This window comes from Delphinapterus leucas, unplaced genomic scaffold (genome assembly GCF_059928025.1).
Source record: "Delphinapterus leucas isolate spDelLeu-1000000601 "Yukka" unplaced genomic scaffold, BTC_Dleu_Yukka2 spDelLeu_asBTCV2_sq64, whole genome shotgun sequence".
NCBI classification, from domain to species: Eukaryota; Metazoa; Chordata; class Mammalia; order Artiodactyla; family Monodontidae; genus Delphinapterus; species Delphinapterus leucas.
The window spans coordinates 2,033,183-2,059,470 of NW_028322273.1; the positions used below are offsets into that span (position 1 = coordinate 2,033,183).

Below are 26,288 nucleotides of genomic sequence, written 5' to 3' on the forward strand. Positions count from 1 at the left end.
CTTGCTGGCAGTTCAGTGGAGGGACACAAATAAATCTTTGCCGACTTTCTGCTGAAGCTCACGAGGGTTCACTCCTAAGCCTCTTACAGGGTCAGCTGCCGAGGCTGCGAGAGATGAGTCAGGGCTCTCCCTCCACCACGGGGAGATCGCTGGTTAAAGCGCTCACGAGGGAGTGAACCGCGTGTCCGCACCGACACGCATGGGCAGACCTCGTCGATGCCTTCTGTCCGGGGTACGAAGCCCTCTCCTGCCTCTTCCAGGCTCTCTAGAAAGCATGTGCAGAGGCTCCCACTCCACCCTCGGACTCCGTGGGCCACAGCTGGAGGGACCAGCCAAGGAGCCGTGGCAGGAGGAGGCCAGAGGGCAGCGGGCCTCGGCCGGAGCCCGTCAGTCGGTCCCCATTCACACACCACCAGACGATCCTCTTGACCTGGGCAGTAGCCGCCAACCGACCGCTAAGGTGAGCCCGGCGCGCGCTTGGCTACCTGGCATGGCTGGGAACCCCAGGATCTCCTGGCAGAGGCGGGCATTCTCCTGGGCCGGGTCCGCGGGCGTCTGCGTGTGCAGGGCCTGAACCACCTTGGCCAGGACGATCTGGCACAGGTTGAAGGAGACGGGGGGCTGGCACCGTGTCCAGGCCGCGCTTGCCAGCCGGGCAGACCGGAAGCCCCCTTCCCTTCCCTCGGTCCGGCCGCATCTGGGTTGGCCTCCCGGGACTTGATGAGCTTGTCCAGCAGCTCCTGAGGGACGGTGCTGCCCGTGGCCCACCAAGACTGGCAGCAGCGCCAGGGCCTCACAGGGCACGGCGCCCCCGGCCCCAGAGCCTTCCCTCTGGTTCTCATCACCGGCTGTCACCAGACTTGCATGCAACGTGCTTTTCTTTTCTCTTGTCTTCTTTACGTCCCTCAGCCACGCAATGCGGTGAAGCCCTGACGCTCGCTGCCGCGTCGGTACACCCTGAGAACACGATGCTCAGCGAGCAAAGTCATACACAGAAGGACACACAGGGCGTGACCCCACTGAGGAGAAACGTCCAGAGCAGGTAGATCCACAGAGTCAGCGAGTGGGTTCCTGGTTGTCAGGGGCTGGCGAGGGGACGGAGTGATAGCTAAGGGCGTGAGGGACATTTTCGGGATGATGGAAATGGTCCAAAGCAGTAGTGACGTCTGTACGGCTCAGTAAACTGTCCCCACACGCCCCGGTGCAGCCTGTGAGAGCATCGCTCTCAGGATGAAGGGCTGACCACAGGAAGACTGAACGAGCAGTGGGTCCTGGGCCCAGACTCTCAGCTGGCGCCCCCCCACGTGGGGAAGTCACTGGGACTTGCTGAGCCTCCACGGAGACTGGCAGCAGCCCCCGAGCTCACAGGGCACTGCGCCCCCGGCCCCAGAGCCTTCCCTCTGGTTCTCATCACCGGCTGTCAGCAGACTTGCAGGCAACGTTCCTTTCTTTTCTTTTGTCTTTTTTAAAGGCAACTCTTGAGTACATGTATTTAACATGCAGGGAACCAGCCCTGACTCCTTGATCTGGGTCTTCCAGCCTCTAGAGCCTCGAGGACATCCATTTCCGTTATTTACGCGCCCAGTGCCTGGGGTTTGATGATGGAAGCTGACACCGAGGGCGTCACCACGTGTGGGGTGATGTCAGTGAAAGAATCCCATGGCGAGGGCCTGCCTGAGGACCACGCATGCCCGGGCCCTCCCCGCCCCCGCCTGCAGCCCTGCGCCTGGGAGCGGAGCTGGTGCATCGCATGCCCGACGTCGTGGAAGTTGGTCTCCCGCTCATCATGCCGCAGCAGGGAGGGCAGGTTGGGCGTAGGCTTGGCGAAGTTGGCCACCATGGCCGCGATGGCGATCTGGCAGCTCCCATCGTGCTGTAGGCAGGCCGAAGCAGGCCGCGTGCCCGGACTTCCCCACCCTGCGGAGGGACGTGGATGGGGCCCCGCTTCCACAGAGGAGCCCCGGCCCACGGCCGACAGGTTCCCCCACCACGCACGCACCGAGGATAGAGGTCAGGTAGAACTTGCCGATGGATGACCTTGCCCGAGGCCGCGTCCCAGACCGTTTAGAGCCTCACGTCTTCGTGACACGTGCTCGTGCCCTCCTCCAGGTCGAAGGTCAGCCCCAGCAGCTCCTGGGAGATGCCCAGCAGCCCGCGTGTGACTGCCTGCACGGGGAAAGACTCCTTGAGCAGGTACTGGTCCACGTGGTAGCGCGTCTCCTCCCCCTGGTTCACGTAGTAGCGCAGGTCCCAGGCGTTGATGGGGCCGTCAAAGTGCAGGCCCCGCCTCTGGCACTCGGCCTTCTTTAGCTCCAGGATCACGGCCGCTCCTGCTCCCCGAGGGGCTTCAGCTTCTGGGCCAGCTCACCTGCGGGCGGAGGGGAGAGGCTCGGCTACGTCCCTGGGGCGGCCCCCCAGCCACCCCCGACCCTGCGCCCCTCGAGGCAGAATGAAGGGTCTGGGATGGTGACCCCCAAGGGCTGACACAGTGGGGTCTCAGGCAGCACCACGTCCGGTCAAGGTCCGCCTGACCCCGTCCCCACTGGGACTCAGGGGGAGGCGGTGTTACCTAGGACAGTGGCCACCACCTGGCTGGTCTTGTCCGTGTTCATCTCCAGCACAGAGTCGGCATGGTGCGGAACCCCAGCAGGCGGGACTTCAGGGCCTGCAGCCTCACCAGCTCCCTGAGGATCACGCAGTTCTCCTGGAAGCCAGAGACGGAAGGCGCTGGGGACCGAGGGCCACGCCCTCCCCACGGGCCCCGGGCCAGGTCTCTGCAGGCGGGCAGGGCTCCCAGGCCACTGGCGGGCACAGCCAATCCCCCTCCCTCCTCCTCCTGGCCCGGATTTCTAGACACTTTGGTGCTGTCCTAACACGTGGCCTTTATTAACACAGGTCCTTTTGGAAGCAGAAACGGCATGAACGTGATGGGCTCTAAGGCCAAGGGCAGGAAGAAATGCGGCCAGGCTCTCCAGGAGCCACCAAGGGGCCTCCCCGGGCTCAACAAGACAAACACGGCTGCCGTGCAGACAGTAGCTCAACCCCACGGCGCCCGAACACCCAGCCCCTGGACGGTGAGACACCTGTTGCTGCAGGTGGCCCGTGGCTCACTGATGAGGCCCGGCCCCAGGCGTACGCCACCTTCTCGGGGGCCACCTCTCCGGTCTGCAGTGGGGTTCTCCTGGGAGCCCCCCGTCACCACAGCACCAGCGTGGCCTGTCTGTAGCCCAAGAAGGTGGGGACGCAAGACTGTCCCCCGTGCCCCCCGCATCCCCCGCGAGGCCGAGCGAGCACCAGTGGTGTCTGCGGGGAAGGTGAAGGGCTCACGCACAGCCCCCATCTACAGAAGCACAGACTGCAGCCACATGCGCTATGGAACAAACACAAGTGTCCATGCAGGACCCGATGTCTGAATGTCAAGGCCATGCCCGGGCCACAGTGAGAAGGTGCATCCCCCATGCAAGCCACAGAGAGGGGATGGGGGGGTCCATCTGCGATTCTGAGCTCATCGGGCATCACCCCAGAGGGAGAGGGAGAGGGAGAGGGAGAGAGGTAGACAGAAGTACAGAGGGAGAGAAAGAGAGAGGGAGGGAGAGACGTCTCTCCCTTCCCTGGGGGTTCTCTAGTGCAGCCAAGGCTGAAAACCACGGCATTTTGGGAGATGGGTCCTCGTGGAAGAGTTAAATAGTCGCTCATGGCATTATCGACACATACTAAAAAAGGCCCCAAATCTTGGGGAGTCAGGGAGGGGAGTGTCGGCTGCCTCGTAAACGAGGAGAGATTGGGCATCAGAGGAGGTGCCTGTGCAGCCTGCGCCCAGGGCCCCGCAGACTTCATCTCCCAGCGGTGGTCCTGGGCTGGAAGTCAGCGGGGAGGTCAGGCTGTCCAAGCATCAACGTTGACTTCAGGGCTGATCTAAAAGGCGCCTGGTGTTTGTTGAAGCAGAAAAAGGAGAAAGCAGTAGGGAGTGGATGGGAGTGGGAGGGGGAGGGAGCCCCCCTCCTCAGCACTTCTACCGCTCTCCCTCTCTCTCTCTCTCTCTCTCTCTCTCTCTCTCTCTCTCTCTCTTCTCTCTCCCTTTCTCCCTCTCTCCCTCTACCTCGCTGCCTCTCACTCTCCCTCTCCCTCCATCTCTCCCTCTGCCTCTCTCCCTCCCTCTCTCCCTGTCCCTCTCTCTCTCTCCCTCTTTCCCTCCCCCTCTCCCTCTCCCCCTTTCCCTCTCCCTCTCCCCTTCTCCCTCTCTCCCTTCCTCTCTCCCTGTCCCTGTTCCCCTGTTCCGCACGCTCTGGCTCTACCTCTTTCCCTCTCCCTCTCCCTCCACCTCCTTCCCTCTCTGGAGAGGGAAGGAGGTGGAGGGAGAGGGAGAGAGAGATGGAGAGGGAGGGGGGAGAGGGAGAGAGAGGGTGGAGAGGGAGAGAGTGATGGAGGGAGCGAAAGATGTCTCTCCCTCCCTCCCTCTCTCCCTCCCTCTCTCCCTCTCCCTCCCTCCTTCTCCTCCCTCTCCCTCTGGCTCCAACTCTCCTCCCTCCATCTCTCCCTCTCCCTCACTCCCTCCCAGAGAGGCAGAGATAAGGCAGAGGGAGAGAGGAAGAGGGAGAGATGGAGGGAGAGGGAGAGGGAGGGAGAGGGAGAGAGGGAGAGGGAGAGGGAGGAGGGAGAGGGAGAGAAGGAGAGGGAGAGAGGGAGAGGGAAATAGGTCTCTTCCTCCCTCCCTCTCCCTCTCTCCTCCTTCTCTCCCTCTCTTCCTCTCCCTCTCTCTCTCCCTGTCCCTGTTTCCCTGTTCCAGTCTCCCTCTGCCTCTCTCCCTCTCCCTTGTCTCTGCCTCTCCCTCCATCTCTCCCTCTCTGAGAGGGAGTGAGGGCGAGGGAGAGATGGAGGGAGAGGGAGTGAGGGCGAGGGAGAGAGGGAGGGAGAGGGAGGAAGAGGAAGAGTGGAAGGGAAAGGGCGAGGGAAGGAGAGGGGGAGACGGAGGAGAGAGGGAGAGGGAGGGAAGAAGAGACCATTTTCCCTCTCCCGCTCTCCCTCTCTATCTCTCTCTGCCTCTGTCCCTCTCTCTCTTCTTCTCTCCCTCTCCCTCCATCTCTCCCTCTCCCTCTCTGTCTCTCCCTCCATCTCTCCCTTTCTGGGAAAGAGTGAGGGAGATGGAGACATGGAGGGAGAGGGAGGAGAAGGAGAGAGGGAGGGAGAGAGGTGTAGAGGGAGAGAGGGAGAGACGTCTTCGCTCCCTCCCTCTATCCCTCTCTCCCTTTCCCCCCTCTCTCTCCCTCTCCCCCTCCCTCTCCTGCTCTCCCTCTCCCTCTTTCCCTCTCCCTCTCCCTCCACCTCCTTCCCTCTCTGGAGAGGGAAGGAGGTGGAGGGAGAGGGAGAGCGGAACAGGGAAACAGGGACAGGGAGAGAGGGAGGGAGGAAGAGACCTCTTTCCATCTCCCTCTCACCCCCCCTCTCCCTCTCCTCTCCATATCTCTCTCCCTCCCTCTCCCTCTCCCTCCATCTCTCCCTCTCCCTCTCTCCCTCTCCCTTGTCTCTGCCTCTCTATCTCTCCCTCTCTGGGAGGGAGTGAGGGAGATGGAGAGATGGAGGGAGTGGGAGAGTTGGAGGGAGGGAGAGGGAGAGAGGGAGGGAGGGAGAGAGGGATAGAGGGAGGGAGCGAGAGAGGGATAGAGGGAGGGAGGGAGAGGGATAGAGGGAGGGAGGGAGAGAGGGATGGAGGGAGGGAGTGAGAGGGAGGGAGGGAGGGAGGGAGGGAGGGAGGGAGAGACGGTCTTTCGCTCCCTCCCTCTCTCCCTCTCTCCCTCTCACCCCTCTCTCTCCCTCTCCCCCCTCCCTCTCGTGCTCTCTCTCCCTGTTCCTCCACCTCCTTCCCTATCCGGAGAGGGAAGGAGGTGGAGGGACAGGGAGAGGGAAAGAGGTAGAGGGAGAGCGTGCGGAACAGGGAAACAGGGACAGGGAGAGAGGAAAGAAGAGAGGGAGAGGGAAGAGGGACGGGGGAGGCAGGAAGAGGGAGGGGGAGGAGGGAGAGAGACGGGGGAGAGCGAGGAGGTAGAGGGAGAGGGAGGGGAGAGGGAGAGGGATGGGGAGAGCAAGGGGGAGACGGAGGTGGAGAGGGAGTTGGGAGAGGGACAGGGAGAGGGACGGGGAGGGGGGAGAGGGAGGGGGGAGGGAGAGAGGGAAAGAGAGAGACGCAGAGGAAAGAGGGAGAGGGAAGAGAGAGAGGGACAGAGGGAGAGGGAGAGAGGGAGGAGGAGAGGGACGAGAGGAAGCAGGGAGAAAAGAGAGAAAGAACACACCATCTACATTTCTGTCAAATGACACCGGGGATCCTTACACAACCAGGAGAAAATAACACAGCGAGGCTCTTTCTCAGCTGGAACTGGAACTGCAGATGGGGCCAAACACCACCAGGGTGGCCACACATGTCCAGCTGCCGCCCCAGCCCCCTGAGTCTGGTCACCAGGGCTCTGAGTGTTTGCTCCAGGGACCTGGGGTTCACCCTGTCACCCTGGAGGTCGGGCCTAGACAGCATGGCCCCGGGCTGGACACATAGGGAGAAAAGCATCCCCACAGGCCAGCTTGTGCGAGCCGATTCAGCTGCCAGATTTTAGAGGCCCGGGATCACCCTGTGGCCCATGAAAGCCAGGAGCCAGGAGGGTCTTGCATCGGGATTCCTGTCCGTTGGACTGGAACGTTTATGTAAGGAGTCTTGGAAACAGTGGTAACAAGACTGAATTCGAACGAGCTTTAGGATATTATGGACCACTCCGAAGTGTGTGGGTTGCTAAAAACCCTCCCGGCTTCACTCTTGTTGAAAATGAAGATCCCCGAGTTGCAGCGGATGCTGTCTGAGAAGTAGACGGGAGAACACTCTGTGGCTGCCGAGTAAGAGTGGACCTGTCGAATGGGGAAGGGAGAAGTCGAAATCGTGGCCGCCTCCTTCTTGGGGTCGTCGCCCTCGACATGATTATCGGAGGAGGAGTCCTCCCCCTCACCACAGATCTCCAAGATGGAGAAGCTTCTCCCGCAGCCGGAGCAGGTCCCTTTAGTAGATATAGGAGAAGAGAGAGATCACTGTCCCAGGAGAGAAATCGCAAGCCGTCCCGATCTTTCTCTAGGTCTCCTAGCCGATCCAGGTCAAATGAAAGGAAATAGCAGACCACTTTGCAAGAGGAGTGGTGCACAGGAAATACCTTCATTTGACAGGAGTATGTACAGAAAATTCAAGTTTCGTTTGAGACTTCCGAAGCTTGATGCACTTTTTAAATGTTTTAGCTGTTCCCGTTTGTGTGTCTCTTGGGACAGTGACACATAAAGGTGTCAATCTCTGTGGTTTGAAATGGGTGATATGAGGCATGTAATATGAAGAATTGTTTCTTTACAATGTTCTCTTAAGCAGAATTGAATTTGCTTTGAATTTTTGGTCTTGCCTAGACTGATAATAAAACTCTAACTCCTGCCCACCTAAAGTGTGATGTTTATTATTATGGAAACAACACTGGCAAACATTGAAAAGACTTTCTGTAGCTGGGATGTGGTATGCAGCTGTAGTCAAGCAAGCAGTCTTTAAAAGGTGCTGTGAACACAAGCCAGCAGGGAGAAATGAAAGCCGCACCCTTACCCTAGATTAGAGGTTTAAGAATTCCACTAGTCTTCACACTGGACAAGAGGTTGTCCAGTGAGTTTAGCATCTACGAAGTTTCAAGGAAGTTAGTTAACCTTTGAGTTAGGTCATAAGTCCCCTCTGTGATTGCTGTACATGAATACATAGCTCTTTGTAAAGTTTTTTGGAAGTTGAGATTATCAAGACACCAGTGTCCTGCCAGATTAAGAGTATATTGTAGAGCTGAACTTTGAGTTACTGTGCAATTTTTTTTTCATGCTGTCATTTGTAATATGTTTTGTGAGACTCCTTGGGATTAAAGTTTTGGTTCCAAACGGAACAAAGAAAACAAAAAAAGGATCCACCTGCCAATGCAGGGGACCCGGGTTCGATTCCTGGTCCGGGAAGATCCCATGTGCCGCAGATCAACTAAGCCCGTGGGCCACAACTATTGAGCCTGCGCTCTAGATCCTGGGAGCCACAACTACTGAGCCCCCATGCCACAACTACAGAAGCCCGCACATCTAGAGTCCGTGCTCCGAAACAAAAGAAGCCACTGTAATGAGAAGCACATGCCCGCAACAAAGAGGAGCCCCTGCTCGCCGCAACTAGAGAAAGCCCGTGTGCAGCAATGAAGACCCAACGCAGCAAAAAAAAAAAAAAAAAAAAAAAAGACGCTACTGGCCAGGTGATCAAGGGTAAAATTGTTTGTCACAAGTCCCGTTGATGGTGTGTATCCTTGATGTGTGTATCCTTGATGGTGTGTATCCTTGACGATGTGACCTGAGGAGAATGACATTTTTATCTCTGTCTGGATCTTCCGCCCCAAACCCCATAACTCCAGCCCAACCATAAGAAAAACATCAGAAAACCAACAGACAGACAAATTGAGGGACAAAATACCTGACCAGTCCTCCTCAAAACTTTCAAGGTATCAAAACCCAGGGACGTCTGAGAAATGTCACAGCCCAGAGGAGACTGGGACAGAAAAAGGGTGTTAGGGGAAAGCTAGGGAAATTCTAATAAAGTGTGGACTTCAGTTAATAATAACGTATCCATCTCGGTTCCTTAGTTGGATAAGCATGTCGTACTAACGTACTAAAGTACTAACGTGTTGGAAATAGGGGTACTGGGTCGGGGGTCCACAGCACTCTGTACACTCTGTACAGATCTTTGCAACTTTTTTGTAACTCTAAGCTATTCTAAAATTAAGCAACTACTAAACAGAGATAAGAATGTTATTTCCCTGATTTGAACATGGCTGAGTTTGTTTTCATGGTCACATTTGTGCTATCTGGACGTGTCTTGGAATCAGTAGCAAAGGAGAGTTGCCAGCCCCTGGGAAGATGCGGCTGGTTTGCAGGTGGCTTGCTCTGGAGCTGAAGACCAGGGTGGGAAGTCTGCAGCCTCGGGCTGCACTTAGAACCATGGGAGGGGATGGGCCAGCTCAGTTAGGGATGGAACCTATAAATAAAACTTTTTCTTTTCCATTATGGCTTATCACAGGATATTGAATATAGTTCCCTGTGCTAGACAGTAGGACCTTGTAGCTTATCCATCCTATATTTAATAGTTTGCGTCTGCTAACCCCAAACTCCCAATCCGACCCTCCCTCACTCTTTCTCCCCCTTGGCAACCACAAGTCTGTTCTCTATGTCTGTGAGTCTGTTTTTGTTTCGTAGACAAGTTCATTTGTGTCGTATTTTAGATTTCACATATAAGAGAGATCATATATGTGTCTTTCTCTTCTGACTTACTTCACTTAGTATGATAATCTCTAGGTCCATCCACGACGTTGCTGCAAATAGCATTATTTCATTCTTTTTATGGCTGAATATATTCCATTGTATATATGTACCACATCTTCTTTATCCACTCACCCATCAGTGGACATTTAGGCAGCTTCCACATCTTGCCTATTATAAATAGTGATGCAATGAACACTGGGGTACATGTATCTTTTCTTTCTTTTTCTTTCTTTTTTTCTTTCTTTTTTCTTTCTTTTTCTTTCTTTCTTTCTTTTTCTTTCTTTCTTTCTCTCTCTCTTTCTTTATTTTTTTGTTACACAGCATGTGGGATCTTAGTTCCCTGGCCAGAGATGGAACCCATGCTCCCTGCACTGGAAGCACAGAGTCTTAACCGCTAGACCACCAGGGAAATCCCAGGGGTGTATGTATATTTTTGAATTAGAGTTTTCTCCAGATCTATGCCCAGGAGTGGAATTGCGGGACCCTATGGCAGCTGTATCTGTTCTCTGCACGTCTCACATCAACCACGTGCACTCCAATCCTTGCTCTCAACGTCATCTTCGGGGAACACAACCTGCGACAGGGACCTTGACAAGAAGAAATGGCTCAGGGAAAAGCTAGCTGCACAGGGAGGAGATAGAGGCCATCGACCCTGGGGTGTGGCGGGGAGAGTGGGCACAGAGATTGGTCATTTCATCCCTGATACTCAGCCCTCCTGGCTGCCCCACTCTAGGTCACCTCGGGATACAGAGGTGACCCGGTTAGAGTCCCAGCCTGTGCAGGAATCTCGGGGCACAAGCGGGTCTGAATAATATTAGTGCAGGGTCTCCCCCATGGCACTGGGGTTATTTGGGGCGGGTCATTCTCTGCTGGGGGCCCCTCTTGGGCACTGTGTGGGGTTCAGCAGCATCCCTGTCCCCACCCATTTGATTCCAGGGTCCCCTCCCCCCCAGTTGTGACAACCACAGATTTTCCCCAGACATCACTGAAGACCTGGGGGAGGCGGAAGCAGGATGGCCCTGGGTGAGGACAGCTGTGTTGAAGCAAGCAGCCTGGCTTAGGGCAAGGTCTGCCCCAATCCCGTCAGAGCCTGCATTTAGAACTGCCCCTTCCCTCTCCCACCTCCCATGCCCTGCAGTGGTCTCCGAGACATCATCCCCATGTAAGAAATCACACCTTCTCAGTTTACTGTCCCCAGCACCTAGAAGAGTGTCTGCTATGTAGTAGATGCTTCATAAATACTTGCTGAATAAAGGAGTTGAATAAAGGGATGAGTGGATGAATGAATGAAGGTTACCATGGAAGGAGGGGGGAGATTCCCTTTCTGGCTCTCGGGGATTGGGATATCAAGTGAAAGATCCATCCTAAATAGGCTGACCAGCCTTCTGGGTTCCCCAGAAATGAGGGTTTCCCCATAGTTCCAGCGCTCAAACCTGAGCGGTCCTGGGCAAAGTGGGGGCGGGTGTTGGTCACCCTGTGTAAACACAGTAACAATTCCAACTGCAATAGCAATGGCCAAGGACCTCTACGGTCTTACTGACCAGGCACAGTTCTTCACCTGGCGGGGAAGGGTGGGCCAGGATTGGAATTCCGGTGATCCAGGGTGGGCGGGTGAGGGCACACCCCGGGCTTGTGTAGGGGAGTCCAGGAAGGTTCTGGAGGAAGTGACAGTGACACAGGAGGGAGGGAGGAGTCTAAGGAAGAACGTCCCACACGACAACGTGTGCCAATGGCCCTGGGCCCAAGGTCACACCTGACCAGGGCTTGCTTGTTTTCTTTTTTTCTAATTTACTTTTCCCCACATGGATATGCAATTGTCCTAATGCCATTTATTGAAAACTCCTTAATTTCCTCACTTTCTGTCATATCAAGTTCTCATCTATCTGTTTCTGGACCTTTATTCTCTACCATAGAGCTATACGTCCCATCCTTGCACCACTAGGGCTGTTTCATCACTATAACTTTATTTTTTACTCATTTATTTCTTTGGCCGTGCTGGGCGGCATGTGGGATCTTATTTCCCTGACCAGGCTTTGAACCCGCACCCCTTGCAGTGGAAGCTCGGAGTCTTAATCGCTGGACCTCCAGGGAAGTCCCCAGGGCTTGCTTTGACATCCATCGAATGGTGGCGGGTGGGCACGGGGAGCAGCTGTCTGTGAGCCACCCTGTGTAGAAATGCAGGGTGGAGGGCAGGACAGCTGGAGCGGGAGGGGAAAAGGCGGAGGAGGGAGGGAGGGAGGGATGGCGGGCGGGCGAGAGACAGACAGAGAGTTTCCGGAGACAATAGCTCTGGCCGTGTCCTAGGGCATGAAAGCTGAAAATAGCTCCTAGTGCGGGGAGCCCTGGAGCCGGAGCCTGGGAGCCATTGTGACTGGCACTCCTCCCTGGTGTGTGTGTGTGCGGGGGCGGGGGGCTCTGGACTTCTCAGGCTGGGAATGGGGTGCACGGAGCAAGGACGGAGCAGGGACGGAGCAGGGACCCTTCTCTCTGGGACCTCGCAGGCCATCCTTAGCTCACAAAGCTGAGCCACTCCCGGCCCTACGGGGGGGGGCTTATCCTCCCTGTCCCCTGGATCACACCCCCTCACACACGACTTCCCCTTGTGTGCTCCCAGCAACCAAGAGAATCTGTTTTTAAAAGATTTGGGGGAGGGGGGTAAACATACAAACAAGAGCAGAATGGATACTTTTTCCGAATGGGAATGGCTCTGTGTAACCCCATCCCCAGGGTAACCAGAGTCCTGACCTCTAACACCCTTGACGAGTCAGCCTTGGTCTGGGCTTGCAGACCCACGGAAGCTTCCTCATCCCCTCCTTCAGACCCCGTCTCTCCCTCGGCGTCTTTGTGAGAGGCACCCGGGGAAGTGGGACTGCTAGGCTGTACTGCTGCTAGAACTGCACCTGGGCTCCACCAGGCTCCAGCCCCCCCGCCCTGTGCACCTCTCTGTCCCTGAGGCACCTCAACTGGTAGGAGCGGCATCACCTTCCCTCCCGGGACTTGTGACACTTAAGGGAGACACAGAAAGGACAAGCGTTTGGCTCCCTGGCTGGCAAAGAGCAGGTGCTCAATTGTCATAAGTGGCCGTATCAGTGAGGGTTCTCCAGACAAACAGAATCCATAGGGTGTGTGTGTATATACACACACACGTACATATGTACACGCATACAAAAATATACAGCTGTGTATATATGCAGTACGCATACAGACATATACACATATAGTATATACAATACGCAAACACATATATACACACATATATATAAAATGCATAGTTTGTATATATACAGTATGTATACACACATATACACGTAATATATACAATAGACACATACAGATACACTATACATACACACATATGAAATGCATCGTTTGTGTATATACAGTATGTACACATACGTATAACATATGCAATGTACACACCTAGGTACGTCTATATCATACATATATACACACAGAAAGATATTTAGGTGTGTATATATACAGTATACATACATACACATATAATATATGCAATACATACACGTACATACATATAGACACGCATATACACCTACATAGAAAAGCATGTAGAATAAAAATATATATGTACTGCATATATAAATTCCTTGTATTCGTTCCTCCTTTACGCAAAGTGGACCAATTTCAGTGTTAATCTCTTCTGAAAAATCCCTTCCTGGCCACATCTGGAATAATGTTTGTGGTTGCCGGGGCCCCACGCAGTGCGCACATGAGATTAACCATCCCCGTGGCGATGATGACACTTTATTTTCTCCCTTGACCATTGTCACTACTATTCCAATTAAAATGGCAGTGCTATGAGGGCAGGGCATTTCCTTTTTGGCCAGTACTGAGCGTCCGCGGTCTGGTGCCTAGCATAGGCTAAATACACGGCAATTTTGTGAACAGAAGCCGGGATTCCAGCTGTCATATTTAATAGGAATTATAGTCTTATTATTGGGGGGGAGGGGTTGTGTCACGGTACGTCGAGGTCGGGAGTCGAACTCGCCACCACTGGCCCTGAGAGGTTTTGCCGGGTCCCCACTTCGGGCCGGTGGGTGTGGCCAGGGGCAGCCGATGACGTGCGTATGTGCGTGCGTACGTGCGTGCGTGCGTGGGAGCGTGCGAGCGTGAGAGCGTGCGAGTCCACGGGGCGGGCCGCGCGCGCCGGGAGTGTTTCAGCCCGGCCCCCGGCTCATTGTGGTCGCCTCACGCCGGCCCGAGTTCGCAGCAGCGCTGGAGGCCCCGGGCCTGTGAGCACAAAGAGGGAGCCGGGGGCCGGACGGGAGCGCTGTGGCGGCAGCTGAGGCCCAGACCAGGCCCCCCTCAGCCTCCCGCCTGCCCGTCTGCCCCGCCCCCGCCGGCGGCGCCGCGCCCCTCCCCCAACCGCCAGACTAGCGCGGTGCGGGGCCCGCGCGCGAAGACATGGGGGAGAAGCTGGAGCTGAGGCTGGAGTCGCTCTTGGGGACCGAGCCCGCCGTCTACCCGTGGCCGCTGCCGGTCTACGTAAGTGCCACCCGTCCCCTCCTCCCGGACCCCCGCTCCTGTTCCCCCACGGCGCGCGCTGAGCCCACCGAGAAACGGAGCGACTCGAGTCGCCAGACCCTCTTTGGAGCCCCCCTTCCCGCCCCGCCGTGGTTCTCCGCGGCAGTTTCCAGCCCCCGCGCGCAGGGTGGGCAGAGGGGAGCCGGCGCCGGCCGGTGGCGCCGACTCGGCCGCGGGGACCCCGCGCTTCCGAGGGGCGCCCGAGCCGGTCTGCGGTTGGCTCTGCAGGGCTGGGGACCCCGGTCCCCCCGGGCCTGGACTGCCGGCGGGCTTGCCCTTCTGTACTTTAGGATCTGACACGTAGGGTTTCTTTTTCCTGGTAGTTTCTTCTTAGCTCTGTCAACGTACTTAGTTTTTAAAATTTGTTTTTCTTTTTCAGGGCACCCTTTCCTCCCTCTCTCCAGTTTTTTTGTGTTTCTCTTTTGTTTTGTTTTAGTTAGGCATTTTGTCCCTCTGATCTTGAGTGGGTGGGCTGGCAGGACACTTGGAGAGGAGGCGTTCTGTCCCCTGATCTTGAGTGGCCTTTGGAAAATGACGGGCCAGACGGAAATTAAATTTAATTGATATATAATATTGTATCCGTCCAAGGTGTACAATGTGATGATTAATATATATATAGTGTGTGTGAAATGATTACCACAATAAGTTTAGTTAACCTTAATTCACATAATTACAAATGTTATCTTTGTGATGAGAACTTTCAAGATCTACTCTCTTAGCAACTTTCAAACATAAAATACGGTATTGTTAACTGTAGTGACCGAGCTGTACATTACATCACCATTACTCACTTGTCTTATAACTAGAAGTTTTTACCTTTTGATCATCTTCCCTCATTTTCGTCACCTCCAACCCCCAGCTCTGGCAACCGTCATTCCATTCTTTCTATCATGAGTTCAGTATTTTAGATTTCACATATGAGATCATAAAGTATTTATCTTTCTCTGTCTGACATTTCATTTAGCATAATGCCCCCCAAACCCACCCATGTGGTCACAAATAGCCAGATTTCCTTCTTTATCATGGCTGACTAATAGTAGGTTGTATGCACCCCCATTTTCTTCATCCATTCATCCACAAGAAAACACTGAGGTTGTTTCCATGTCTTGGCTACTGTATTGGGTTGGCCAGAAAGTTCATACAGTTAATGAATACACTGTTCAGTCAAACTTGGTGAAAATGAGTCTTTTATTTTTACTTAAAATAAATCTTTGACAAAGCCAGCTAGGCATCCCTTTGAGTAACGACTTATATCACATTGAAATATTTTAAACATATGAACAGTAATAGCTGAAATGACAAATGTTACTAATATTGACACAATTTATCAAGGAGAATAGGTTAGAATATGTTAAAATGCGGGTGGACAGTGAAAGAACAACTATAACTTTTAACTAAATATTGTCTTGATATTTAGACCATTGGTTAAAATCATGAAAACAGGTTTCATCCGTTTCAAGAAAGCAGAATATTTGCAGATCACTTAACATTTACTAGGTATGTTCTCAGCCTGGAAGGATATATTTCACTTACATGTGTCATTTAATTTAACCACATCCCTCTGTAATAGATAGTGGTATCCCTATTTGCAGATAGGAGACAGGCTCAGAAAGATTAAGAATGTTACCTAATTCTAGTAAGTAGCCAAACCTAAACTGATCTAATTCCAGGGCAAAGCTCTTTCTGGCACATCAGTGTGGGTCTTTATCTCTTTGAGAATTGTTGAACATTAAAAGCCTTCTTCCAGGTAAATGCATAAAGAAACAACATGAGCAATGATATAACAATACAAGTCTCACTAAATAATTGGTGTGTTTGGCCTTGCTTTTGCTGATAGATCTTTTGCAAAATTGCTTTTCTCTGAGATATTTAAAGTGGACTTTAACTATTTTCTTGGAAGACTTTCCTAAATTATACCTATCAGAAAGCTGCTTTGCTTTAAGGCCGAAGAAAAATGAAAGCTTACTTAACTACACTTAGGTGCCAGGGTCATACTATGAGCTCTACACCTGCCAGGATTCACGCTAAGATAGATAGGGTGGCTCAGCAAACTGTCCATAGTCCTGTGATTTCTTTCTGATATTCTGAAGTAGAAATAATTTCATAACTGTTCACAAAAGAGAGAAACACTGTTTCTTGGTCCTCAGTATCATACTGCTGTAGGCTAATTCTTTCTCTCTTCTGTTGCCCCTTAGTATAGAGAGTGTGTTTTGGGGACCCTCCTTCACGATCTTCTCCATTCCAAGAGCATCTTACATAAATCCAGGACTTCTCAAGCAGCCAGTTTTGCCAGATGGTCTTAGGGTTGGTTGTACCCATATATGTATAATCTGAACTTCTCAAGTAAGGTCCTTAGAGAGCATAATGGCTAAGAGAATTGGTGCTGATACCAGACCTGAGTCCAAATACTGCCTATGCCCCTAACTAGCTGTGTAACCTTGGAGAAGTAACTTAAGCCCCTTAAAGGGATTAGATTTCTCACCTGGAAAATGGTATAATAAATGCATCTACCTCATATGGTTAGTGTGTAAATTAATGTAACTTGAGATGGTGCGTGTTAAGCATTAGCACAGTGCCTGTCTCTTGTTAGTAATACCTGCTTTTCTTATTAATTATTCTCTTTATATTCCCAGTTCCAGCTGGGTGCCTAACATATAATAGTTGTTCAGCAAATAGTTACTGGATTGAACCAGCTCTGAAATTGAAGCATTGGGTCAACAGCAAAGTAGTCACCCCACCATCATTTCTCCCAGAGAAAGGGAGAATAGATGGAAGCCAGCCATCATACCTTCTTTTCTTATTCTAAACTTCCCATCCAGCCCCAGCAATAAAATAATCTTCCTGGACCCTAACAATTTCAAGGATTCTTCAAATCACACTATTTGAAAATAGCTGGGTTGCCCTAATCTAATATGTCCCAGGACCCCAAGGTCACCAAGCTTCTATTAATGAAGTCTAGTTAAGATAAATGATAACAGTTAGTCAACCAACTGCTTATGAGCTCATTGGGCTTTTTAAAATTTACTATCTGCGCTTCATAGAGACACAGGTATTTTGCTTTTGTAGGACATTCAACAGTCAAAGTAGTCTTTTAAAAAGCACAAATCAGACGCTATTATTGCACTGCTTCTAACCTCTAAAGGCTATCTATTGTAAAGAGATGAAATTTTCAACTACTTAGCCAGGCTCACAGGGATCGTGTGCTCTGGTCACTTACTACATCTTTCCCTGACCTTCATGGGGCTCGAGGCACAGTTGTCCTTTTCAGTCCCTCAGATGCAACAAGCTCTACTTCTTGCTCTCCCAGCTTTAGATTGGCTAATCCATCTACCCAGACCAATTTCCCTCTTATCGTTAAGGTCTCGGTTCAAACGCCACCACTACTATCTTGACCAAAGAGACCTGCCTCCTCAGTGCCTCTCCATCCCTTTGTCCAGTCGTATTTCTGTCACTGTACCACATTTATTTACATGTTTACTCTGTCTTCCTCCACCACTGGACATTTGCTTAAGAGCAGGGACTTTGTAATTTTTTGCTTCCAAGGCTTGCAGCGGACACTGGCACGTAGGTGTGTAGAAAATGTGTGTCTAATAAAGAATAAATATGTGAATGAAAAAAAAAACTGTGAAACACTAACACAAGATTATTCTTCTTTCAAAAGAATAATGAAAAATAATTTCATTCAATAAGAGTCATTCTTAGTTACTGATCCATGACTTAGTAGATCCCATTCAATTTAAAATGTCCCCTTTTTTTCTGATACTTTCACAAGTCATTAATTAAGTGTTGCTCACTTTTAAGGCCAATCTGTGAGACATTATTTAACTTGTCTCCTCTAAAGTTCCAGCATTAACTCAGGCGGGGCTTCACCAAGTACTGATCATGTGACCTTGGCCTCTCATTGCCTCCGTTTTCTCATTTGTAACATGGGTATAATAATCGGCTTATTTCATACGCCTATGAGGAGGAAAACTTCGTGTGTGTGTGTGTGTGTGTGTGTGTGTCTATATATATGTATTTAAACAGTGTCTTAGAATAGTGTCTGGCAGATGATAAGCATTATAGAAGTATTGACTGCTGCTACTAGTACTGTTATTATGAGAACTAACTGTTGAGAATAATCCTTCATATAGTGGTTTATTCCACTGAAGATAAAGGAAACTCATAGAATGTTAGAAATCAGATTAAACACGGAAAGCCAGTAAAATATACCAGGACAGAAGATGATGAGAGTGTGAAAGGATAGAGGAAAAAAAATGGTTTTTGTTTTTCTTTTTTAAAGAAGGAAAGAGCCTAGAAATAGGACAAAAACTATTCATTGGCTATACTGACATGGAGATCGCTGGTGACCTTCATAAGTAAAATTTCAGGACAGTGGGCAGAGAGATTACGGTGAGGGAAGTCAGATGGATGTAAATTATAGAGTAGATGGGACGTGAGGAAATGGAAACAATATATGATGATAACAATTTTGAAAAGTTCAGACATGAATTGGCTAAAGAAGATATGCAGGGATTAGAGGAGGAGGGAGGCTTTCGTGTTACACGTATAGTTTTAACATTTTAAGTTGGAGTTACTAGTCTAGAATGAGGTTGAATTTTGGCAAGAATCATTCATAAGGAGTAGATGGGTTGTAGAAAATGCAGTGCTGTGAAGTACTTGAGAAGATGAGAGAAAATGAAATGCTATCTGTAGTGCACGTGGCCTTTGAACTTGAACTCCTGTAGTGCAAGGGAATAGAAAGATCAATGCAAATGCTAATGAATTAACGGATTTGGCAGTGGACTATTTACTGACTTCTGTGTTCCTAATGAGTTAGGAAGCGCCTCACCAGCTCAGAGTGAAGGAAGTAGAGAGGATGGAGGAAAATTTGAGGAGGGTAGGGAAAGCTTCTAAGAAAATAGTCCTTAAGGAGAATTAGAAAGAACTTACTGTAAGTCAGAGCAATATTTCCAGTCTTGAAAATCCATTTGAAGTTGGTGTTTATTAATTTATTGGAATACCAATTTTCCCTGCCACATGATGTTTCTCCAGCTACCTGGATATAAGTTACACAGAGGCAGAAAAGAATGAGAGATAACAATCGAGGGAAAATACAATTAGTATTTTTTTTTTTACCTTTTTCCACTTCCCCGCTCCAACTCTGGGGAGCCTTCATGGACATGGCTGCCCTCGCAGCCTGCAGCAGCACGCTGTTATCAAAGAATTCAAAGAAATGGAACATAGATTTCCAACTTAATAATTCAGCAAAATCAAAAATTGTATATAATGTTTTCTGTTGGCAAAGATTTTTGCAATATAATTTGGTTCCATCTTTTGACAAGTAATTTGGCAATGTCTAGCAAGATAAAAATGTTAATAGCTTTTTACACATTAATTCTAATTCTGGAAGCTTATGCCGATAAATAATTTATAATCCAGAAAATTATTATATAAAGATGCTCATTGTCATGTCATTTGTAATAACAAAACATTGGAAACACCTTTAATTGTTAAGAATAGGAAAACAGTTTAGGAAATTATATCCACTTAGTAGAAAGTGACACAGTTACTATATTATAATTACAAGATGATGGAGCAAAATAAAATAATGCTTAATAAAGAAAGAATGAAGAAAGCTGACCTAAAATTGTGTCTTCCTTATGACAGTAATTATGTAAACATATCAATGTTTATTAAAGCTTAAAACCAAGATAAAGTTTTAAAAGCTCTGTACCAGTAATGGGGATTTTATGTTCGTTTCAAAATATTTTTTGACACAACTCTTAGAATTTTGTTTTGTCTACTCCTTTTCCTAAGAATTTCTGATTATTACCTCACTTTTCATTTCATAGTTTCAAATAAAGCCAGCAATTTTATCATCAGAGAAGATTAGACTTATTGGACAGTTCATAATTCCAAGTTATTTGGTATAAAAAGACCATATACACTTGTAGGTGCTTTCAAAATAAAATTTCGAGAAGTTTTTTTTTTTTGCTTAGTCTTTCCTAGTATGGAGATGAAGCAAACTACCTAAAATTGCTAGCCATTCTTTTTTCATTTTTCTCATTTTATTGATTTATCTTGCCCTTCACAGAAATGATAAGAAATGAGTCTGCAGTTGCATCTGCCAATTTCTTAAATCCTCTATTATCCACATTATGAAATCATACTAGTATGAATGCTTCCAGTATTTTCAGAACTCTTTAGTTAGTATACTTTAGCATTCTGTATGAAGTATCTTATGTAAGTGTAAAATTTAGACTCAACTTCTGGAAGCTTTTGATTTCTTAGTTCAAAAGTGAGAGATCCTTAGTTCAGCCATATGATTAACAATTACTTGTATAGTAAGAAGCTCCTAAATTATTGTTTTATGGGTACCTGGCAGTTTTCTTGCCATTTCTCAGAAGTTCTCTATTAAACACATTCTCTCTCTTTCTCTCTCTCTATCTCTCTGTCTCTCTCTGTCTCTCTCTCTCTCTGTCTCTCTCTCTCTCTCTCTCTCACACACACACACACACACACACACACACACACATTGTGATTAAAAGCACAGATTTTGGCATTATGAAATCTAAGGTTCAATTTCCAGTTGTGTAGTTTCTGGGCCACTTCACTTTAGGCAAGTAACCTAATGTCTCTGAACCTTGTTATTTTCATCTGTAAAATAGAAATTACAATTATATCAGACAATCCTCAAAACATCCGTAATGATTTTAGAGTTTCAGAGTCAGGTAAAAGCAGGCACTCAGTAAATGGCTAGTGCTTTTATTACTTTATTATTATTTAGGTCTTGGTTTTCCTTGAGTGTGTGAGTCCCCATAATGAAATGTAATTTCCAGTAGATTGAGTAACACCTGTTTTCACCAAAAATTTTAACTGAGTTCATTACTTTCTGTGCAACCCAGATTAGTTTTCTGCCTCCTTTTCTGTGCCATATGTAGGTGTTCAGTAGATTTATTTAATAAATGTATGAATGCATGAACGCGTAGATGAATTTTTAAATGCTTCTTTTTGAGAAGGTAGAACAAATGTGACACAGTAGAACAGATAAGAAAATAATCCATGGAAAAAATGGCAAAGTCATGTATGTGTCCAGGGCCAGCCTAAGAGGAATTACTTTTTTTTTTTTTTTTAGGAAAAATGTGTTGAATAGCTTATTTTAATTATTTTTAAAAGTTAAGTACAGGGACTTCCCTGGCGGTCCAGTGGTTAAGACTTCGCCTTCCAATGCAGGGGGGTGTGGGTTCAATCCCTAGTCGGGGAGCTATGGTCCCACATGCCTCGCAGCCAAAAAACCAGAACATAAAACAGAAGCAGTATTGTAACAAATTCAATGAAGACTTTAAAAAATGGTCCACATCCAAAAAAAAAGTTAAGTACAAAACTTTGCTGATGATTTACATATTTAGGACCAATAAAATAATGTGAGATTAGCTGTACTAAAACAGAATGTTGAGCTACATTCACATTAAGTGACATTATATAGTCTGAGTTTATGGAAAACTTCTGAGATGGTGAGTGACCTTTGAGCAGAAAAAGACAGAAGGAGAAATGGCCTTTTCTACATTCTATTGTGCCTCTAAGTAAAATGCTTGGTAATCTAGCTACAAAGCTCTATGTCATTGGCCTTAGGCACGTACTGTGATCTACCTTGTGAAGATCAGATTTTGCCATGGAGAGGATTTGTAAAAGTATCACACATTCCAGTACCGTTGGCAACCACAGCTACCAAAAACTCCAATTTAAATTGATGAGCCTAATATCAGATGATAGTATCATTTCCTTGTGGGTGTTCTGGGAAAAAGTGGGTAGGAAATGTATAAAAGTGAATACTTTATTGACTGAAATAACACTTCATCATTTTGAAAACATAAAATACATTAAAGTTGTTATAGCATCATACATGAATATTTCACTGTATTTTAGACCTTGCCTACAAGCAATGTTTTCTGCCCTTTGAAAGAGAACCATGCTTGTGGTATGCATTAATCATAGAAAAGATTAAACACTGAAAAGAAATTCAGCCTTTAAAGACAATTTGCTTTGATTTATTCAGTGGGTTCTCCTAAAAAGTTAATACCCAGAATTATTGCTTGTTAAATTGGAGTTACAAATTCTTTCAGAGTTACTTAGTATTTTCTTTAATATCAGTATCAAGGAAGGCAAAGCAAATTTACATATTTATTAGGAAATACAGGCACATAATCATAAAACAAGAAAACACAACGTTTTTATAGACTTTATTTTTTAGAAGTGTTTTAATTTTACAGAAAAATTGAGAAGATAGTATAAAGTGTTTCCATATACACTATACCCATTTCCCTCTGTGACGATCAACTTATATTAGTATGTTACATTGTTACAATCAGTGAACAAATATTGATACATTATTGTTTACTATAGTCCATACATTAGTCCAGTTCCTTAGTTTTTACCTAATGTCCTTTTTCTATTCCAGGATTTCATCCAAAACATCACATTACATTTAGTTGCCATGTTTCCTTAGGCTCCTCTTGGGTTTGATAGCTTCTCAGATTTTCCTTGCATGACCTTGGCAATTTTGAGTAGTTAGGCTTGTGTAGGATGCCCGCTACTAGAATTTGTTTGATGCATGTTTCATGATAATATTGGGATTATGTGTTTGGGGGAGGAAGACCACAAGAGTAGAAGGGTTATTTTGTCAGATCACATCAAGTGTACAAAGTATCAATATGCATTATGAATGCTGAGGTCGACCTTGATCACCAGGCTGAGGTAGTGTTTTTCAGGTTTCTCCATTGTAAAATTACTGTTTTCCCTTCTCCATATTGTACTTTTTGGAAGGAAGTCAATATGCTCAGCCCACAACTAAGGAATAGAGAGTTATGCTTAAGATGGAGTACTACATAAACTATTTGGAATTCTTTTGCACTGGAGATTTATCTATTCTCCCGCATTTATTTATGTATCCAATTATTTATTTATATCAGAAGAACTCACGGATTTTTATTTTATACTTTGGGTCATAATCTAATTCTACGTTAGTTACTTTGTTCCTCAAATTGCTCTAGTCCTGACCCTTGTGAACTCTTTTCAGTTCAGTGGCTCGTGTGCCACTCTGAGGTATCCCCATCCTATATATTTTTTTGGAACTTCCTTACTTTCTGACACTATAAGATGGCCTTGTATATAAATCTTGTATATTTACTGCCCCAGTCCTAGAATCAGCTATTTCTTCAAGGATAACTAGGTCTTTTTAGTGGAGAACAGCATTAGACAGCAGGATCTGGGTGTGGGGTGTGCTAATTGCTGCCCGGATGTCATTGCTTCTAGATCTTCTCAGCTGACAGAGCAAAGAGATAACATGTGTGTACATTCCCCACGTATATGGACATATCTATAAGTATCTCTCTACATAACCATGTGTGTTAAGGTAATATGAAGCAATATTAAGCTAAGCATGAATGTATATTGATGTTTCCAACTTTAATCTGTTACCACATAGATCATCTTAGCCTCATCTCTTGCTTATCTTTAAATTTCAACTGCGGCAAAACACTTGACTTTTAGAAGTATGAAAATCAAATTGTAGCTACTTTGGGAAGCCACATCATCTAGCAGAAGAATTCTTAAAGGGCAAGGTGTATATCATCAAATTTTAATTTACAGTCAGCAGTACTTTGTAACATCCATAGGCCTCCAGACCTCTGCTTCCAAGAAGATGAAGTAGCCCATTTCTCCCAGGTTCTTCCACTTAAAACTAAAACCCTGAACATAACAACAGACAAACATAGGAAGACACTGAAAGGTGGAAATGAGAAGGCAGACTTAACTAGGGACTTTGGGACTTGAGGAATAACATGGTGATGAGTCCCCTGTGTTTCCTGTTGCTTCCCATACATCCTGGAGAGGGTATTACAGGAACCCCCAATCAATAACCACCAACAGAACAACAGACAAAAAAGCTTCAAAAAAGAAAACACAAAACCCCCGTTCCCCCTAGCCAAGGTATGAGGAAAGGGGTTGTCAAAGACAGAAAACCATTTGGGCAATAATATACACACTACTCGAGCCAAGTGCCAGTGGAATATTGCACCCATCCCCTATGTCCTGTGGTTTCAGTTGGGCCAAGCTAGGATTTGATCTTCCACACCACCCCACTCCTGCCCTCCAGAAGAGGCAGCGCTCTGATTCGCCACCAGGGCTGTTTCAGTGTGGTGCAGTGGTGAGCTGAGCCTCCACCCCTTTGCATTAGCAAAGAGACTTTCAAAGGTGGTGCCTGACAGGCTAGTTAACACTGGGCTGCCCTCACACAGTCGTGGGGTCCAATGGTGGGACCTAGCCTCCGTCTCTCCCTGACATCGATAAGAATAGGATGTTACAGGTTGGAGGGAGTAGGCACCCCACTAACCCCCAACACATGGTGTCAGTGAGACCCAATGGGGTGCTGAATCCCCATAACCGTCCTGAGGCAGTAAGACAGAATGAGATGGCACAAGCAGGGCTAGTTGGCAGTTCTCTTCCTCTTACCCTGGTGTCAGTGGGGCCAGCAGGTAGCTGACCCTCTACCCACACCCGGCATCAACAAGAAGGAATGAAGTGGGAGGAAGGACAGCAAACACAGCAAACACTTCACCTCTCCCCTCCCCTGGTGTCAAGAAATCTACTGGGGAGATGAACTTCCACTCCTACTAAAAGGCAACAGAATGATATTAATGTTCCCACTTTTGGGGGGAAGGTGTCAGAAGGGCCAGTAGGATAGCTGAACTTCTACTTGATCTGTCTGCAGTGAGAGAATGTAAGTGCCCACTTTTGCTGGGGTTTTGACAGTAGGGCCCAGTGGAAATCTGTACGTAACCCCCCAGTCCTCATACTCCACCTCCAATAGGATGACTTCCTTCTAAAAAGTAATAATAAAATTAAATGGGATACAGAGTCATATAATAACTCACAATGTTTAGAATCCAATTGAAAAATACTCATGGCACCAAGAAGCAGGAAATCACAGAATAAATGAGAAAAGACAATAGACCTACACCAGCACTGAGATAAAACATCTATTGAAATTATCAGACAGGGGTTTTAAATAAGCTGTCACATAAATGCTTCAATTAGCAATTATGTGTTCCTTGACGGAAATGGGAAAAATAGAAAATGTGAACAAAGAACTAGAAGTTATAAGAATAAAAACAAATGAGAACAGTAGAACTGAAAAATACAACAATCAAAAAACTTTGCTCAAGAGTAGAGTGGAGATTACAAAGCACAGAATCATGAACTTAGAAGAGATCAATACAATGTACCACATGTACAGAGAAAAATAGGCTGAGGGGTAGAGATGGGAGAAAGAACAGGATCTCAAGAACCTGTAAACAGTAACAAAAGCACTAACATTCATATCATCAAGGTTCCAGAATGAAAACAGAGAGCACGTAGGACTGACAAAGTATTCAGAGAAATAATGACTGAAACGTTCCCAATTTTTTAGAAGACATAAGCACACATCCAAGGATCTGAGCAAATCCAAAGAGGAAAAACACAAAGGTATCCTTGTCAAGACGCGTCATAATTAAACTTCTGAAAAGTAGAGACAAAACAAATCTCGAAAGTGGACAGGCAGAAACGATGCATCACTTATTGAGAAACCAATTCCAATGACAGCATATTTCTTGTCTAAAATTATGGAGTCAGAAGCATTGACATAACATTTTTCAAGTAGTAAAAGAAAAGAACTCTCAGCCACAAATTCACACTTTTTATATCCACTTTCTTGTTTGACTTATATTAATGGACTACCAACTCATCTTTCTATATCCGGGCCTGCCATCAGACTTCTCCAAAAATCTAGTCACAGTATTTCCAGAGTGATCTTTCTGAAAAAGAAACAAATTTTTCTTATAAAAGTACCTGATTGTGTTATGAAACTTTTCTCTCTTCTAAGTTACCAGGTAAAATCCTTCAATGGATTCCCATCTTTCGTGGAGGAAAATCTCACATCCAAACTCTCTTTGTCCTTTTGGGCTGCTGTAAGATTATACTGCAGGTTGGGTGGCTCATAAACACCAGGAATTTTTTTTCTCACGGCTCCGGAGGCTGTGAGTTCAAGAATAGGTTGCCAGTATGGTCAGATGAGGGCCCTCTTCTGAATCACAGACTTCTCATTGTATCCTCACATGGCAGAAGAGCTTAGGGAGCTCTGTGGGGTCTCTTTTATAAGAGCACTAATACCATAATCATTTCCCAAAGGCCCCACCTACTAATACTATCAGCTACGGAAAGTAAGATTTCAACGTATGAATTTGGAGGGGAACACAAAGACTAGACCATAGCACTTACTATACATACATGGACCATGCATGATCTGGCTTCTACGCCCCTCTCCATTGTCTTCTTTTCCTACACGCCAGTGAGCATTTCTCTTTTTTTTTTTTTTTCTTTTTTTT

General features: G+C 47.5%; 1 long non-coding RNA gene across 1 annotated transcript; it reads left to right on the forward strand.

Annotated features, from left to right (window-relative positions):
* Positions 1 to 376: 376 nt before the first annotated feature.
* Positions 377 to 1,788, forward strand: LOC149743870 (uncharacterized). Its single transcript, XR_016391707.1, has 3 exons — positions 377 to 460; positions 910 to 1,042; positions 1,540 to 1,788. It is a non-coding gene; the product is annotated as an uncharacterized LOC149743870 (long non-coding RNA).
* The last annotated feature ends 24,500 nt before the right edge of the window (positions 1,789 to 26,288 follow it).